Genomic DNA, 6,000 nt, shown 5'->3' on the forward strand with positions numbered 1-6,000 from the left:
GGCACAGTCGGTCTCGAGTCCCGGGCTATTTGAGGAGGATGAGGAGGAACAATCACAGCTAGCCGGCTCCAGTCGCGGACCCCAGACCCAGACCCTGAAGGCCCTCCGTAGACACTGCGAGGGGTAAGCGCTTCGGTGGGGTCTTTCTAAGGCTTCTATGGATGTGCTAACCAGCTGAGGACAAAGTGGGTGTATCTGTGAGTCAGGCATAAGAATTTCCCTTCTTCTCCATGCCTTCAGAGAGACTACTCTAGGCTGTCCTGCATGGAAGCTGGTGAGGACCCGTCCATGGGTTCAGGATTTTACAAAGGATAAAAGGAGCTGGCTTCTCTCACTTCAGTAAATGACCTGCCATAATTCTCCCCTAAGGCGAAGCTGTAGCTCACCTGCCAGAAACTCCAGGGGAGGCCTGGGTGTCCAGTCAGGCAAACGACGCCCACATCTGTGATCACCCTTCAGACACAGCAGAGCAGTCTTAGGGGCACAGAGCAAGAACCAGCTCTTACGGCTACAAGCAGACTCTCAAGGTCCAGAGGCCAGTTACTGTGCCCACAGCTCACGGGTGGGCGTGGCCAGGAAAGCCCTTGAACCACATAAGAGTTCAGTTAGGACAGGACATTGTGCCCCAGAAGAGCGCTAAGGTTAAATATAGAATGTAAGGCCCGTGGGCACCATATAGAGAACCTGTAGGAACACGCCTCTGAGCACAGGGTTTGACAACTCTCTGCTTTCTGGGCCCTGCCTGAGTCTGAGAGCTTCCTTCCCAAAGGATTCAGGATCAGACACTGTGGTGGTGCCATCTAGTGAGTAAGAGACAAAGTGTCACCAGCAGAGGGTCCTCAGACTGGGCGAGGAAACCATTGCGTCAAGGGTGGGAAGTGGCTGCGAAGCCCCCTGGCCCCCTTCTAGTTCCCCTGTGCCCCTCTGGTTCAACTTCAAACGGGCTTCCTCCTGACTCGAGGCTTCCCTTGCACAGAGCATTTCCTTTCAAAGCTTGTCAGTGGAAAGTCTCTGCCCCTTTGAAATGGATGTAAATCTCCAGCCTCTTGCCAGTTTTACCACACAGGGAAATCATTCTCAAAGAGCTGGGGGCCATCCCTTTGAACTGTAGTCATCAAAGACCACAGTGTCCTTATCTCCCAGGTTCTAGGGGGAGGGGCTAGGGGGCTAACATAGATGGGCATGGGCGATGGGCATGGGCGATGGGCATGGGCAGTGGGTACCAACTGGTGAACGCAAATGACCTGACCACAGAGAAACCACTGGCAAACTTGGGACTAGCTCAACGTGCCGACCAGTTCCCACTCACCGCCCTCCTGTTTCCGTCCACCGACATCCTCGCTAGTTTCCCAGCAGCTCCCCCAGCGCGTAGACACCCTGCAGTGGGGCTCAGTCTCTCCCCTATGGAAATAGACTTGGATCAAGTCTTCCCTGCCCGCTCAGCTTTGCCTCGTACAACTTTTCTGTGACGCAGCTCCCCTCAGGGCCCCTCCCCAGGGCCTGTGTCAGCCCTGGGCTGCCCTCGGGTGCTTCGGGGGCAGCAGAGCCCCCACCCTCCACCTCACACCCATCGAGGGAGACATTCTGCCCACACCTGGCTCTCCCAGGCTCCTGCTGCCCATGCCCACCCCCTTGCCCCAGCTCAGACCATCGCTGGGCAGGGCAACTCCTGCCCGGGGTATGGGAGTCAGACAGAGCTTAAGGACTGCTCGGGGAGAAGCTTTCATTGCTTAGCTCCTCTTTGAGTCCTCCCTCCCTCCCTCCTTCCCTCCCTTCCTCCCATCTCCCTCCCTCCCTCCCTTCCTCCCTCCCATCTCCCTCCCTCCCTCCCTCCCTTCCTACCATCTCCCTCCCTCCCTTCCTCTCTCCCTCCCTCCCTGTACTGCCCTTCCTTCCTTCCTTCCTTCCTTCCTTCCTTCCTTCCTTCCTTCCTTCCTTCCTTCCTTCCTTCCTTCCTTCCTTCCTTTTTTCCTTCCATTTTTCCATTTTAAACTGCCTATAGGAGTCCTCGGGGCTCAGAGTGAGGGCTTCTCGGCTAACCTTGCTGCCGGCTTTAGGTACAGAGGTAAGTGCTTTCACTTGGACTCTAGCCCATGTGAACATGGGGTCTCGAGAGAGAAGCAGAGGTTGACTGGCACAGTGTGCTTGCTGGGCGTGATGTCTTCAGGGCGCAGGTGGGCACCCCCCCACGCCCTGCTGACTCAGACAGCAGCTGCAGCTCCGCTCCACTGACACCCCTTGGGCCCTCCCCTGTCTGCAGCCAGCACTGCCAGAAGAGGATGAGGAAGTGTAAAAGGAAAAGAGGGAGATTTTCTGTCCAAACCTATGAACCCAACCAAAAAACTTGATAATATTCAAGTTTATTTCTGTAAGCTGTGCTTCGACTTCTATCCTTAAGCACAGTAGATTTTCCAGATTCAGTGGAACTGGATTTCACCAAACAAGTTTGCGTTTTACTTTTGCATTGGATTTTATAGTTTTCCACAACAAGCAAGCCACCTGTTACAGATGGATCACAACACTGGATAGCGATCAGGAGACCCAGTGGCGTCCCTGACTGTCGCCTGTACTGTGTCACTGGACAGCTTAGTTGGCTTCTCTAGAGCCATCCTTCTTGCCCAACTGAGAAGAGTCCTGCTGCTCTGGCCTACACAGTGGAGAATTTGGGAAGACTGAGCTATTTGCTGGCCCTCAAAGCTGTGCTTGACCAGGCTCACAAGTAAATATATGCTGATAGCAGATGCCAAAAAACAGAAGAGACTCAGTGAGGACTTTCTCTGTTATTCATGGAATTCTGGGAGGAATGAGGGCAGTCAGATGTCAGACCACCCACCCACATCCTGTTCCCACACCCACTTCCTCCTGTGGCTACGCCCCCTCACCTGGGGCTGCCCACCTCAATTAGAAAATCCCATTCACCCACAGTCTGCAGCCTTGGGCTCCATGGCCCCCTGTCTCAGACGTCAATCATAAGTAATGATTCTGAAGATTAGGAAGTTGACAGTTGCCTGAAGAGCCATTTCTAATTTATCTAAATAGTCTTTACCTCCGTGGTCAATTCGTGGTATTGTGATCCCTGAGAAGTCTGAGGGGGACCCTGCCTTGACCCCTCTGAACTTTATTCATTCTGAAGTTGAGGAGTGAAATCTCTGAGTGTTTGATGGGGGGGGGGGGCTCTGACTGGGAAGAAGTTTGGGTCAAGAAAACTGTTTCTCTGTCTCTCCACATTCGCCTCAAGTCTTCTTTTTGATGTCAGGTCTTCAGGGGTCCGTGAATGAGCTATAATTTTATAAAAATAGACTAAAATGTAGGGTCTCAGGAGTGCAGATTCCCACTGTTTCCTCTATTCAGCCTCCTTCTCTGGAGCCCCTGTGCCCGGCACTAGGGGTGGGTGGACGGGCGACCATGAACTTGACTGTTCAGAGTGACAAAGTCCCTTCTATTCAAAAGCAATCTTTTTTAGGTAAACAAGTGATTCAAAGTTCAAACTTCTACTCTCATCTTCTTTGCTTCCAGGTTTATTGAGCTATAATTGACACATAACCTTCTATTAGTCCAAGGTATACAACATAATCACTTGATATCTGTGCATTCAGTGAAAGGATTACCACAATAAGCCTAATTAACATCCATCACCTCACATAATTACATATTTTTTCTTGTCATGAGAACTTTTAAGACCTACTGCCTTAGCAACTTTCAAATACATAATGCAGTGTGGCGAATATAGTCAGCATGCTCTCCATTACATTCTCAGGACTTATTTTATCTTATGACTAGAAATTTGTCCCTTTTGGACCCTCTTGACTCATTTCCCCCACTCACCACCCCTGGAAACCACCCAACTGTTCTGCTTATCTATGAATTTGTTCGTTTTTTAGATCTCACCTATAAGTGAGATCAGACGGTATGTATCTTTCTCTGCCTGACTTATCTTACTTAGCATAATGCCCTTAAGATCTAGCCATGCTGTTGCCAATGACAGGATTTCCTTCTTTGTCATGGCTGCGTAATAATCCGTTGTGTATACATACCATGTCTTCTTTATCCAATCGTCTGTTGACGGGTTCGTAGGCTGCTTCCATGGTTTGGCTACTGTGAGTAACACTGCAGTGAACACGAGGCTGCAGGTATCTTTTCGAGGTAGGAATTTTCTTTCCTTCGGATATGGTTCCCAAAATGAAATTGCTGCATCCTGTGGTAGTTTTTAATTTTTTGAAGACTCTCCATATTGCTTTCCATAGTGACCGTACCAATTTACATTCCAGCAGCATACAAGGTTCCCTTTCCTCCACACCCTCACCAACATGTATTACCTCCTATTTTTCTTATAATAGCCATCCTCGCAGGTGTGAGATGATAGCTCATTGGGGTTTTGGTTTGCATTTCCTTGATGACTGGTGATGTTAAGCATCTTTTCATGTATCTGTTGTCCGTTTTTATGTCTTTTTTTGGGAAAATGTCTGTTCAATGCCTCTGTCCCATTTTAATTTTTTTTTCTTTTGCTATTGAGTTGTAGGAGCTCTCTATATAGTATGGATATTAACCCCTTCTATGGTTTGCAAATAATTTTCTTTATTTTATCCCGTCACATAAGTTGCCTTTTCATTTTGTTGAAGATTTCTTTTGCTGTACAGAAGTTTTAGGTTGAGGTCACTCTCGTTATTTTAAACTGTCAGGTTTAAGTATTTGCAGGTGTGAAGGGCAGAGATATCCCTGGTCCGTATACAGTCCTCGGGGTCACTGTTGACCTCTCTTGGGATGTACCTCATCCTGTGTCACATGAATGATCACAGCAATCAACTAAATCAGAGTGGCATCCACCTCTAATAACTAAAGGCAACTTCTGGGCACAAAGGTGCCATACTTTTGGCCATCTTATCCTGTCCACAGGCTTCTTCTGTATCATTGGTCCCTTCAATAATTCCAGGTCCCTACAGTGGTGCCTGCAAAAACTTCTGAACTTCCTATGGGCCCCATCCATGCCCCAGGGAACTGGGAGCCTCCTCGGCCACTCGGGGCTGGGCACTCTTTCTACACTACTCTGGCCACCACATGCTGGTATAGGGCACCTCGTCTGTACCTTACTTCCCCACGAAATTCCAAAGCCCTGGCCCCTTTGGCTCCTCCTCTCTTTCCTCCCCTCACTAAATCTCCCCAATAGAACGTCATCATTGAAAGGAGAAGGGGAGCCCGCTCTCCTCCTGCAGGGCAGAACCCCCTCCCACCGGCAGACACACATCCGCGCCGCTTTGCTCTTGCTCTGTAAAGGGAGGCTGTTGGAGTCTAGAAATCTTCTTCACTGCTAACAGAGCTTACAGCTTAGAGAAGGCCCCCAAATCTAGACCATCAGCTTGAATAGGGCCGTGGGAAGTATCTCGGCCAATTCGGCTGGTTTTCAGGGTAGGAAATGAAGCTCTGAAAGAGGAAGGTACTTGTCGCCCCCTAGCTGTCACCAGCGGCACAGAAACAAGACTAGTGGACTGGAGGCCTCATAAATGGAACAGGATTAATTCTGGAGCCGGGGGAACAGGGAAACAGGTGATCTCCCCATCCTACAAATACAAACAGAAGAGCTTCTGACCACTTTCTGTGCCTGAAGATGTTGCTGCCAACCATAACTGGCAAGATCAAGGTTTGACAGAAAGCAAGATAAAGGGGATTAAAAGTAACATTAAACATTTATTTTAAAAAACAGGTAATAAAACTTCCTCTCAAAACAAATCATATTCTTGGGCATTAAGGACCTTGTCTTGTAGGTAATCCTTTTTCTGAATTATCATATTTAATTGTTTGGCAAATGCCAACAGTACATGCTAAGGCAAGTTTTCCTACTTGTGTTATGTAAAGGAGAGCAAACTTCTTTCCTTTCTCTCCTCCCTCCCTCCCTTCCTTAATTCCCTCCTACCCTTCCTTCCTTCCTTCCTTCCTTCCTCCCTCCCTCCTACCCTTCCTTCTTTCCTTCCTTCCTTCTTTCGTTCCTTTCTTCCTTCCTTCCTT

The sequence above is a fragment of the Saccopteryx leptura genome, chromosome 4, assembly GCF_036850995.1.
Source record: "Saccopteryx leptura isolate mSacLep1 chromosome 4, mSacLep1_pri_phased_curated, whole genome shotgun sequence".
Classification (NCBI taxonomy): Eukaryota; Metazoa; Chordata; class Mammalia; order Chiroptera; family Emballonuridae; genus Saccopteryx; species Saccopteryx leptura.